We start from the raw sequence: 14,023 nt of genomic DNA, 5'->3' as shown, positions 1-14,023 counted from the left end.
TTATAGCCCCAAGGCAGCTAGGAGCCATTAGAGGTCCATTTGGTAGGCAATACTTGCCTTCTATTCGTGGGCGCACTGGACAGTCCGGTGCCCCACCGGGCAGTGAAGAGTCACGATTTCCTTCCTTCTTTGGTGAAGCCGACCGTTGCAGCCAGGGTCCCCTTGGCACACCGTATAGTCCGGTGGCACACCATACAGTCCAGTGTGGCCTAGTGACCATTGGCGCTGGCCATGCGTCGCCTGCTTATTGCGCGCTGATCGCGGTGCCGACCGTTGGCGTGGGCGCTAGTGGCGCACCAGACAGTCCGGTGAATTTTAGCTGCAGCATCCCCAACTTCTCATGAGAGCAGCAAGTTCGTCGACAGGCCAGGCTCGTCACCGGACATTGTCCGGTGCACACCGGATAGTCCAGTGCACGCGCGGGCTGGTGCAAGTTTGGCTGGGCACTGCCAACCTTCTCCAATCCAATCTCATTTTATTTGACAAGGTTCCTAGAAGTTAGAGGAATATGTTAGTACCAAAAATAATTCACTAAGGCTAACGACATACCTTGATTCTTGATTTGCATCTCTTTAGCACTTTAGCACATATCCAGTAAAACAATGTGTTGGGCATCTAATCAACAAAATATTTGTAGAAATGGCCCAAGGGCACATTTCCCTTTCAAAGAGGACCTCTATAGGACAGACAAAAGTGTTGAAGGATATGAACGTATACATGCACAACAAAGAGTTCTCTCTTCCAATTTTGAAGGTATATTTCTCAGTCCATTGAGCTATGGTTACATTCCAAGGTCCAATAAAACCAACAATAAAATCTATTTTTTATTTGAACAATACATTGAGGATATGCAATCCAACCAAAACGGTAATTTACAAGAATGAGATCTCTTAATTAGAATACATAGTGTTTATTCTTAAGCCTCGCTAATTCACAGCGTAATGTGTTTCTACTTAAGCCTCAGCAGTTCACACGTGATGAGCATCTTCTAGTGCACGCACTAGCCTCCTTGCCTCCTTGATAGCTTTACTGAAATATACATGACCATTGCCTCTTAATATGATGCAAACACACCCTACTGCTGAGGGTATTCTTCACTTCAGAGTCATCACAGGCTAGCAATCTTAGAACATTCAAGGAGCAGTGACACTTGTCTCTGATTTGGCATCAATTCCGCACTTCTATCTTACTTCCACTCGACGGAACAACAATGCAGGTGCTCCTGTTGCTTCATACTCCTACATTTCCATAGCAAGATCGATCACTCGGGTGACCAAAAACACAAAACACTAGCTCTCTACTCATGTCCCTTATATATAGACATGGTAGAGATACCGAAGCAGTCCACTCAGAGGTACAGTCTGATTCCATGCACTTACTACTCATATGAATGAGTCATCAACTAACCATTTTATTGAAATATAATCATGCAATAAATGTTAAATCAATTCCTGTATCAACAGACATCTCTCTCTCTGGAGAACCTGCAAACTGAACTGGTGTGACGGTGTCTTATTAGGACAGGTTTGTTGGCTTGTTTTTTGTAACCAACATGTAAATTAAGTTTTAGCTAATTAACCGAAGGTGATCACTCAATATCCATGTTCACTAGAAGTACACCATAATGTTTTTACCTTTTCATTAAACATTTCTTTCATGAAAAGAGTACTAGTCTGGTTTGGGACAGACATAATCAATTCCCCAAACTTTCAACCTAGCCAACAATCAGAAAAATGTGCAAGCATGCATAATTTAATTAATTTGGTTGATGGAACATAATGATCCCGTGTATGTAATTAGTACATCTAGATTATGAGCATGCATCTATATTGCAGTCGTAATTGGTTTAGATGAATGAGGCTGCATGACAGTGAATGGCAACATTGCTCTTGCTTGTTGGAGCATCCTTATCGCCGTAAGCTCAATGGCTGCCAATCCTCTATTGTAACAAGAGCATTCCTGGTGCGTCCAGAGCCTACTAGGACAAGAGTGGATTGGCCTCGTGGAATACTATTGAAACATTTGTCTATCTTAGACCCAAAAAAACTGAAGCAAGAGCTCATATAGTCATACATAGGAACCTTGATGCTGCTATTGTGTTTTCTTCTCCCTCATGGATCTTTTATGGACTCCAGTCGTCCGCCCATGAAAGGCGGCACAACAAACAATATCACATTGATGGAAATATTTGCTTCTGTTACTGTTTAGTACTTGGATTCAGTACTTTAACACCTTTAGTTGGGCCCTCGATGGGGTTCCCTGCCAACTTGCTTTGAATAACTACCCGTCCACCCCATTGCAAAACACACATGTTTTTCTCATTCTTTTTGCCGTCCGACCTAGTTGGCCTTCAATCATCGGCATCAGTGGCAACGTACTAGAAGCGAGATAGACCGAGACCATCTGGTTTGCTTCCTCACTCTGGCACTCCCCACATAGCCTTACTAAGTAAATGGTGGTTTGCTTCCTCACTCTAGCACTCCCCACATAGCCTTACTAAGTAAATGGTTATTTAAATTATTAACATCAGAGGGGACTTGGCAACAAATTTGAATAAATAAATATTTGGGCTCTAAAACACTTGTCCAAGCTGAATGGAAAATAGGAGACTCACATTTTTAGTCATATTTGATTATGGTGAAGCAAGAATTTCTTCGCTTTGGAACCTTCAAAATTAACTATGGATCGCATGTGAGGTTCCAGGAAGACACGTGGCTCAGAACAAACGCTTTAAAATACTAATACCTTTGGTTATATAGTATAACTAGAAAGAAGCATGTAAGCATTGCTGAGTTTCTAACTACAACACAATCTAACATCTCTTGGAGACGAACTTTGTTTAGGTCTAGATTGGTGGTGTGGAATCAATAACTTTCATGCATATCTAGTATTCACCTAACACAAGATGATGATTCCTTCTATTGGACCTTATCCAAGTTAGGACAATTCTTAGTAAAGTCACATTATCAAGCATTGATTAGGCGTGAGATACCAAATTTAAATAAAAGATTGTGAAATCTAAGACTTCGATATCTTAGGAGGAGAGTGATACTAACCGAGGATAATTTAGCGAGGCACAACTCGCATGGAAACAAAACATGTTGCTTTTGTCATGAAGAAGAGACAATTCAGCACCTATTTTTTGATTGTCAGTTTGCTCGTATGATGTGGGCTTTAATTCACATGGCCTTTAGGATATCTAAACCATTTAATGTCTCTAATTTGTTTGGTACCTGGTTTAGTGGCTTTGGTAGAAATATTAGAAAGATAATCTTACTTGGCGTTGCTACAATCTATTGGTCTCTTTGGTTGAATAGGAATTACATTATTTTTTAAAAGAATCCTTCTACCTTGCAGGTTATCCATACCAATGCCCATTGGCTTCGAACATGGGTTATTTTACAGAAATGCGGAGTTGCCACCTATGGTTGTGGAGGATACATAATACTTGGTGTGAGTGGCCAGGGACTTTTTCTCGTGCATATGGGTGGTTGTCTAGTCTTCGGATTGATTACCATTAGAGTGTGTGGGTTATCAACTTTATTTGTTTTAAAGTTGTGTGGTTTTTTAAGCAGTCTGGAAGAAATTTAAGGGCTTGTATCTCCTCGATGTAATGTGCTTTAAGTTATTAATAAAATCTTCCTTTATCAAAAAATATAGTATTTAGCATGATTGGTGGAATTATCGAGCGTAATCAGTCCATATAGATTATGTATGTGCATTTACGTTGTACAATCCACTGAAATTTAGACAAAGTATTAATGTGAACGAGAGTAAATTTTCAAGCACTTTGTTACAAGGTGCTAGGTGGTCATACTATAAAATTGGATCTAACAAAATAGACACACACACACGCCAGCTGCATGTACACACTCATGTATAAATTCTGGTTCTAATTGTTTTAGATGAATGATGCCTCATGACAGAGCAACATTGCTCTTGCTTGTTCGAACATACTCATCCGGTCATCCCCATAACCTCATTGCATGGTAATCCTTCGCTATAACAAGAGCATTCCTGCCAAACCTACTAAGGACAATAATGGACGTGCCTCTAGGTTGAAACATTCATTTATCTCGAACAAAAAACATACCGAAGCAAGAGCTTAATTCTAAGGAGTAAGGAGTAAGGACCTGAATGCTGCTATGGTGTTTTCTTCTACCTCATGGATGTTTTATGGACTCCAATCGACCGCCCACGAAAGGCAGCACAATATCACATTGATGAAAATATTTGGTTCCTTTACTCACTACAGTAAACGAAGAAATTTCCGACGGCTCAAACCGTCGGACATAAGATTTAGACCGTCGGAGATAAGCTATCTCCGACGGCATTAACTTATCTCCGACGGTTTTAAGCTGTCGTGGATAACTCGTCGGAAATAGCATTATGTCCGACGGCAGCCGTCGGACATACGCTATGTCCGACGGCCCCATCGAACCGTCGGAGGTAAGGTGGCGTAACCGTTTTACCCGCCACCTGGGCCCACAGCTGTTATGTCCGACGGTTTAAAGCCGTCGGACATAACATATACCTTGTGTCCGACGGTTTAAAGCCGTCGGACATAACATATATCTTATGTCCGACGGCCTATACTAAGCCGTCGGACATAACATTTTTCAGAAATTGCACAAAAATCTGAAATTTAAAAAATCTGACATTTGCAAATACAAAACAGATTTCATACACATATACACATTCACATTAACAAATATACTCACATAAGTATACACATTCACAAATATAATCACATAAGCATTCACATTCACAAAATTTAACATAACAACATAGTTCTAAATGATTGCAATAAGTGTTTACATAAACATAGTTGTCCAAACTCCAAAATGAACATTATTCGACGGGTAGGCTTTCACATGAAAGGTTTCAACAAGTGTTTTACATCATTATCACTCATATCCATCGCCACCTCCTCCGGCTGGACTATGCGTGCTGAAAAGATTGTTCACCCACGAATGTGTTGTGTCGTCCTGACCAGACCCATCTCCAGGTGCGGCAACTGAAGCGGGTGGTGTCTGAAATCCCTATAACACAAGCACATGAAATAGTAACCACTCAGTTGTTCATTTAAACACATAAGACATCTATGAACATGTCACACACGCATATGTGTACATACCATAGGGAATTGTGACGGAGGCGGAGGCGGTGGTGGAGGCGCCAACATTGGCATTGGTAGTGCAAAGTCCGGAGGCGGCATCCCATATGTCGGCATCGGGACGCCCACTTGTTGGGCTAGTTGCTACAAATTATATACAAGTCATTGTTGAGCAAACAAGATACACATCAAGTGTTTTGCAAAATAAGCTACAAAATGTTACTTCAACTTACCGAGAGAAGAGCTTGATTTTGGGCCTGGAGGCTTGCATAATACTCGTCCCTCTTCTTCTGGTACTCGGCTTGTTGTCTCTGGTATTCAGATTGTTGCCTCTGGTACTCCAATTGATCCCTCAAGACTGATTGATGGTACTCTGCCTGTTGACGCAACACTGCAAGCTCTATCTCATGGGCTGCTGATCGTGAACGGGACGACTGTGAAGACGACGATGTGGATTGTTGTCCACGGCGTCTCAGCTCTCTGGAATCAATCGTAGAATCAAAAATACCCAACCTACAAGAGTGAACCATGCACTTAGTATAGTAACTCATGCCTCAGTTGAATCGCAAGCATATGATGACAATTTTGAAAACCAAATCAAATAATCTCACCGTCCATGGGCTTGTCCTCCTGCACTAGCATATGCTGCCTGAGGGTCGATTGGCTGGCTCCTCCAATCGTACTCCTCCCCATGGCGTTGAACCATCTCCTGCCCATACGAAGCCTGGAGGCAAACAATATCAAATATAAGTGCATGACCCCTATGCCATTGCAAACAATATCAAACACATAATAGAGTATCAAAAACTCACTAGACGGTCGGTGGCCGTCTGAGTGCATAACACATCAGGATTCTGAGGATCAGAACCCCTATGGCCTTGCATATACACCTCCACATCCGTGGGCGTACGGCCGGATTTGACTTCCTGTACATAAAAGTTATATTGACACATTTCTATGTAATTCAAAGTTACGACAAACTAAGACTTACCATTCGCTTAGCCAAGCGCACATGACCATCACCGCCGTAGTTGTGGAACGACTCAGTTCCACGGTTTCCCCTGTTCCTTTCGGAAATGGCACGAAACTCAGGGGAACCCCACCATCTGCATAATGCCCGATAACCGTCTGATCGGGTGGCCATCCACGGCACCGACACCTACATGAAATTTTTTAAATAAAGCAAGCAAATACATGGCTTCGTGCGATATGAGAGGCAACAACCTGTTTACCTCTAGGTATTGCTCCTCCGTCAAGTAAATTGATGACCACTCGGCCTTTGTATTTGGCATCGGTCGATCTTCAGCATTTGCTCTGTACCATGCCTTTATAGCCTGAATTCGTGCATAGTACATTGCATCTGCAACGACATCGTTCGCGTTATACTCAAACACGTAACGAGCGTTCATATCATATGATCCATCGTCCGGCAACTTGTACCGTTTCTGCAAAAACCATAGTGTTATCATAAAAGCAAACATATATGGAATAACTAAAATAATATAAACAAGTCATACCCAGAATGCATCCCAAACTAGTGCCTGTGTGTTGCCAAACGTTCTACAGACACCATAGCGATAATGCTCCCAAGTGGTGGCGAATCTGGTCACCATAGCGATAATTAAGTCCCCCATCTTTTCCCTCTCGACGAATCTGGTCACGTTCACAGCCAGAGATGCAATTTTGAGAATCAAATTCCCTGTTAGTACAAGGAAACAAACCTTTTAGTATCACAACAAAAATTCTAGCGGCAATGACTAAAATAAAGTTTACACTTACAGGAGAAACTGACTCATCTCTTCCATGTTGTTATACATGTAGAGTAAAGCAGTCTTCCATTCGTCGTTGGTGAAACAGTATGTTGTGCTGGGTCCTACAGTTTTGCCCCTCCATTGAAAAATTTCAATATCACTAATAGGGGGCTCGTCGACATGATACCGCAACGTATGGGCATTGACATTGTGTTCCTCTGCAAAGTACAGGCCCGTGAACGATGCTATCTCTTTGTATTTGAATTCTTCAGCGATGCACCCTTCAACTCGTCTCTTATTACCAACCATTGCATGTAGCTTCTTTAGTGTCCTTTCGATGTGATACATCCATCTATATTGCACAGGACCTCCTACCTTAGCTTCGTATGGTAGGTGAACAAGTAGATGTTGCATCGGATTGAAGAAACCTGGTGGAAATATTTTTTCAAGTTTGCATACCAAAATCGGTATTTCTTGCTCAAGCTTCTCCATCATCACTTTCTTTATTTCTTTGGCACAAAGATGTCTATAAAAGTAGCTTAGCTCCGCTAATGCTTTCCAGACATCATTTTTTAAAAAACCACGAAACATAACAGGAAGGAGTCTTTCCATTATTATGTGGTAGTCATGACTCTTCAACCCAGAAAACTTGCCCGTCTTCAAATTCACAGACCTTCTAAAGCTCGCGGCGTAACCATCTGGGAACTTTAAGTTTTTCAACCATTTCATCAATTGTTTCTTCCTTTTAGGTTTAATACTGAAGGGAGCACGTGGCTTCTTCTGATTCTCTCCTATCTCCATAGTTGGTCTTCTACAGATTAAGGCCAAGTCTTTCCTTGCCTTAGGGTTGTCTTTTGTTTTGTCGGTGATATTCATGCAAGTGCTAATAATGCTTTCACCCATATTTCGTTCCTGGTGCATGACATCAATGTTATGCATTAGAATCAAGGCTTTCATATAAGGGAGTTCCCATAGACCACATTTGTGAGTCCAATTATGCTCGGTTCCATAACCTTCAAAACGATTTCCATGTTCGTTTAGTTTCAAATCATTAAGTCTCGCGAGAATCTCTGGACCACTTAGACGCTTGGGTGGTCCCCTCGTCACAATCGTGTCCTTTTTAAAAGCGTTCATATCTAACCTGAACGGGTGATCCTCTGGCAAAAAACATCTATGACAATCGAAGTAACATATCTTTCCACCAAACTTTAGTCGAAAGCATAAAGTGTCTTCAACGCATATAGGACATGTCAAAATCCCATGACAACTCCATCCAGCAAAGATACCATAAGCCATAAAATCATGAATAGACCATAAAAACGCGGCTCTCAAGTTGAACTTTTGTTTCTTGTAACAATCGTACGCCTCGACTCCTTCCCACAAAATTTTCAATTCTTCAATCAGGGGTCTCATCATCACATCGATCTTTGTTCCAAGATGATCCGGACCAGGTATTATAAGACACAAGAAAATAAATTCCTATTTCATGCAAAGAGCTGGTGGAAGGTTGTATGGAACAGCAAAGACAGGCCAACATGAGTACGACGTTGCAGTTACATTGAATGGCGAGAAACCATCTGTTGCCAAACCGAAGCGGACATTCCGAACTTCATCAGCAAAGCTGGAATCAAAAGCATCTAGTGCCTTCCATGCATCTGTATCAGCTGGGTGCACCATGACATTTGGATTCTCACGTACCCCTTCTTTGTGCCACCTCATGTGTCTGGCTGTATTCTTGGAGATGAACAAACGTTTCAACCGAGGTATGAGAGGCATGTAACGAAGCTGCTTACGTGCAATCTTCGTAGTCACGGTCAAACCATCGTCGTTTTCAACCTCAACGAATCTACGCTCACCACATAAAGTACACTTCTTCTCACCTGCGGTCTCCTTCCAGAAAAGCATACAATTATTTTCACAGACATCGATTTTTTCGTAGTCCATACCGAGGCCAGATAACAGCTTTTTAGACTGATACATGTCCTTTGGCATCTTGTGATTCTCCGGAAGTACATCACTGATCAAGTTCAAAAGTTCCTTGTAACAGTTGTTTGAGAATGCAAACTTAGACTTAATAGCCATAAGTCGAGTCACAAATACAAGGACGGTCACTTTTGTGTGCTCATGCAACGGCTCTTCGGCAGCTTTAAGGAGCTCGAAGAACTTCTGAACCTCAGGTGTAGCTGGATCCTCAAACTCGGTGGGTTGACCGGGGTTCTCCGAATCGACGGTTAGAAACTCATGGCGTACATCGTCAAGCATCTCTTCCATGCTATCGTAGTCCTCCTCTTCATGTGACTGAACTTCCGATACAATACGAGGAGGTGGGTCCTCACCGTGGTGCACCCACACCTCATAGCCTGGCATATAACCGTTCTTGCAAATATGTATCGACATAGTCCTCCTGTCAAGGAAATTAATGTTCCGACACTTGCTACAAGGGCACCTAACATCGGTTCCAGTCTCTGACCGAGCAAAAGCATGGTCGAGAAAAGCATCAGTCTTGGCCACCCACTCACTTGATAGAGCACCTCTTTTCTTCCAACCTTCATACATCCATCGACGATTCTCCTCCATACTAGATACGAGACATTAACTTAATTAGATAAGTAATGCACGGACCATCCGTTTTTACGAAGAAATCACGCCCCTACATCTGTAGGAAAGGATAGATCCTAAACCCACCCAGGAGTGACCGACGAGGCCGTGTTTATGACAAGACATGTGGTCGTGCGAAATTTCGGCAGCATAACCCCGCTGTTCTCCAATCGCACGCCTAAAAATGGTGCAATTGGAGAACAGAGAGGTTATGCTGCCGAAACTAAGCAGGAGCACATGCTTTTGTCATAAACACGGACTCTGTCGGTCACACCAAGGCTGTCCAATAAAGGGACAATTCCGGCCCAACATACCTCACATGCATCGCTTGTAAGGTGTGTTGGGCCGAAACGGGTGACGCCTAGGTTTCGTTTGTTCACACTACGATACACTATGATTAACTATAATCATCGTGCATTATTAAATAATTAAACTAATAAACCACAATACAATATTACATACGAAATAACATTGTTATAAATGACAAATCATATAAAATGACCTTATTTCCGAGGGCATAATAATTACCCTCGGAAATTAAAAATTTAAATTATCTAAAGTACCACTAAATAAACTAAAACAAGCTACTTTAATTACGTAATCAAATTTTGGCCGTCGGACATAACAAACTAAACAATCAAATGCATTCATACATACATTTCTAATCAAATACATTAATACAAACATACAATTCTAATCAAATACATTAATACGAGCATACAATTTTAATAAACAAAATTGCTAATTAAGTATACTCACTTAGCGGGTGTGGAGAGCCGGCCGGCGATGGGCGCACGGGCGGGCGGCGGGCGCACGGGGCCGTTGGCCGGAGCATGGGACGGCGGCCGGAGCACGGGGCGGCGGCGACCGACGAACGGGGCGGCGGCGGCGGCCGGAGCACGAGCGTGGCGGCGGCAGAGAGAGAGCGTGGTGGCGGCGGCACGAGCGTGGCGGCCGGAGCACGAGCGTGGCGGTGGGGGCCGGAGCACGAGCGTGGTGGCGGCCGGAGCACGAGCTCGGGGCGGTGGCGGCCGGACCAAGGGGCGGCGGCGACCGGAGCACGAGCGTGGCGGCGGGCGGGACGGCGACCGAGCGCGACGAGCGTGGCGGCGACGGCGTGCTCTGTGCGGGACGGCGGCGGCGGCAGAGAGAGAGAAACGGCCGGGTGAAAATGAAGGCGCGCGGGTCGGATCCGCGCGTTAAAAAGCCTTATGTTCGACGGCTCGGTACGAGGCCGTCGGAGATAACGGCTCTTTACGAGGCCGTCGGAGATAAGGCCTATGTACGAGCGCCGGTTGTGGCCGTCGGACATAACCTTATCTCCGACGGCCTCGTACAGAGCCGTCGGAGATAAGGTGGCCGTCGGATGTTTGTTAGTTTACTGTAGTGACTACTTGGATTCAGTATTGTGTTCCCGGTGAGGTTGCCGACCCACTTTACCTCAATAACTATCCGTCTACCCCATTTCCAAAACACACATGTTTTTCTCATTCTTTTTGGAGCCCGACCTAGTTGGCCTTCAATCACCGGCGCCGGTCTGGGCTTCCTCACTCCGGCACTCCCTAGTCCTTAGTTTTTGTCGTTTTCTTCCTCTCTCCCAACAAGCAGCGACAGTATTGGAGGACTAGTAGTCCAGCATCTCTCAGCGATAGTAGCCAACTTCCACACGGATTCAAATTCAAATGTTTCTAAAGCGCATTTAGCGTAATCAATCCATTTGAAATGTTGCATTTTGTGTTTGCAATCTGCATAAGTAACCCATCAAGTGTCGCCTCTGCCTTCAAAGCAAATGCTGCACCATCACATGTTGTTATCGCGATCCTACATGGGCTCATTGTTCTTGCCCAGATGCAACCAAGAAGCACTTGTGTCTGTAAAATTTAACTCAAAACTGTGGAACAAAAGGGAAAGAACGTGCAAACAGAACTGGTGCCTTATTAGGTCTCGTTCGTTGGTCTGCTTTTTCTAACAAACATTTTAAATTAAGCTCTGGCTAACCGAAGGTGATCAGGTATTCAGGTGTCTTATTAGGACTGGTTCATTGGTCTTCTTTTTCTAACCAACATGTAAATTAAGTTCTGGTTAAACGAAGGTGATGACTCAATATCCATGTTCACTCCAAGTGTAGCATAATGTTTTTACCTTTTTGTTTAAAACTTTCTTCCATATAAGAAGAGTACGTAGTTGTCTGGATTGGGACAGACATAATTAACTCCATGATACTTTCAAAAGGGGTGTTTGATTCATGGACTAAATTTTAGTTTATGTTATATCGAATGATTGAATATCAATTACAAGTATTAAATATAGTCTAATTACAAAACTAATTATACAAATAAAGACTAAATGACAAGATACATTTTTAATCCTAATTAATCCGTAATTAGCAAATGTTTATGGTAGCATAACATTGACTAATTAGGTTTAATAGTTTCGGTTTCTTGTTTAGTCGTCATTTGGGTAATTAGTTTTGTAATTAATCTATATTTAATACTCCTATCTAGCATCCAAACACCCGATGTGACATGGATTAAACTTTAGTTATCGAAACCAAACACCCTCTAACCGACAACCAAGCATATGTCATATTTAATTTGATTGGTGGAACACAATTATGTGTGTGTGTTTCCGTTGTATGGAGTGCATAGTCCACTCAAATTCAGACAAAGAATGTGCACGAGAGTAAACTTGTAACCACTTTAATTTGTTACAAGATGCTAGAGGGTACCATATTTGATCTAACAAAATAGACACGCACCAGGCAGCTCGAACGCACTCATACACGAGCTCTCGCTCTGAAAATCTGTCTTAACTATCTTATCATTTTAGATGAATGATGCGCATGATAGTGCATAGCAATATTGCTCTTACTTGTCGGAGCATCCTCATCCCCATAGGCTCAATGGCCGGCGATCCTCTACTGTAACAAGAGCATTCCTGACGCCTCTCGATCCTACTACCAGAATAGTGGACGGACCTCTAGCAAAACTATCGAAATATTCGTTTCTCTTGGGCCAAAATAGCTGAAGGAAGAGCTCATACTCAGGAACCAGGATGCTACTATGGTGTTTTCATTCTTCTCACTCATGGATCTTTTATGGACTCCGGTCGTCCTCCGCACACGAAAGGCAACACAATAAACAATATCACATTGATGAAAATAGTTGGTTCCATTATTGTTTAGTACTCCAATTAAGTACGTTAAAGGTGCCTTGAATAACTACCTGTCTACCCCATTGCAAAAACACGCTTGTTTCTCGTTTTTTTGGAGTCTGACCTGGTTGGAAGCTGAATCGACTATAAACGTGGTCATGTTTGCAAGTCCTTTTTTTAAATTAACCAACAAATTGACTTGGTGGCACTCAAAACTAATACGGCGTTAATCTTACTCAAGGTTTTAAATCTCCGATTCTAGCTGCCTCTGTAGCCAGAAATCTCATCTAAAAATGATGCGTGCTAGGAGAATTAGATTTCTTAAAACTTGAGCCTGACTTGGTGGCAGTCAAAACTAATACGGCCGGGCTTCACGCATTTTAGGATGCTTCGATGGAGCGACACGTAATGGCAGGGAGTGCAGTGTTAAAGAATGGGCAGCACATCAAAGCGCGCCTATCATATGTGGATCGCTATTAGCGGGACTAAGTACAATTTAGTTGATAACTTGATATGATATGTGGATCGCTATTAGCGGGACTAAGGACTTGTATGGTTATGAGTGAATTGAAGGAATCATATGTGATTCAATTTCTGGCTAGTTAAAATTGAATATAAAGTGATTTTTGTGTTCGTTTGTATGTAATTTGTTTTCTCCTAAGTTCTCTTGCATCGATCTTCGTTTATTCATCACATTGTTGCTCCAAGTCAATATCCCGCACATTCACTAGAGCAACATTCTGCATGTTGAACTTTTCCCTTATACCAATTAACCCTTATATTGTTCTAACCATGATACTGGGATCAAGTTGTAAATTTTAGGTGTTGCATATTCACTCCCCTCTAGATGACTTTCACATGCGCTTCCTCCCCTCGTATCTGGTTGTCAGTGTTTCGAACTAGCACCAACGAGTAAATTTGTGTATGCACGTTTTGGATCCTGATGGTGTGCTCAGTGGATGCAAGATTTATACTGGTTTGGACTGAACATCCCTACTTCCAGTCTTCGCTGGCATGCGCTACTGGACCTGATTGCTCGTAGTAGGGGTTACAAACAGGAGAGAGAGAAAGATCCCAAGTCTCTAAGGGTTGTTGTGTTAAAGGATCTACATATTGAATGCTAGTTCTCAGGTTCGGTCCCCTCTTTCATCGGGTCGACCCTCCTTTTATTGACTAAGGAGGGGGGCGGTTACAGATGACTTCTCCTGAAAGGGATTGTTGCAAAATAGTTCTCCCTCGGTAAACGCCTCCCCATGTGTCGTTATTTTGTTCTATATTACTCTCTGTTGTCCCTCTTCAAGACTGTTGGTGAAGCGTGTCGACGACAAGAGTCCGAGCGTCACCATTACTCCGTCTATCTGCCTCTGCCTCCGATCACTAGCCTTCGTAGCCTGTCTCACCTACG

General features: G+C 42.8%; 1 long non-coding RNA gene across 1 annotated transcript; it reads right to left on the bottom strand.

The window, feature by feature from the left end:
* Positions 1-800: 800 nt before the first annotated feature.
* Positions 801-1,263, bottom strand: LOC100383922 (uncharacterized). Its single transcript, NR_157339.1, has one exon. It is a non-coding gene; the product is annotated as an uncharacterized lncRNA (long non-coding RNA).
* Between the last annotated feature and the right edge of the window lie 12,760 nt (positions 1,264-14,023).

Source organism: Zea mays, chromosome 1 (genome assembly GCF_902167145.1).
Source record: "Zea mays cultivar B73 chromosome 1, Zm-B73-REFERENCE-NAM-5.0, whole genome shotgun sequence".
Lineage (NCBI taxonomy): Eukaryota > Viridiplantae > Streptophyta > Magnoliopsida > Poales > Poaceae > Zea > Zea mays.
This window is presented reverse-complemented; position numbering and strand designations above follow the sequence as displayed.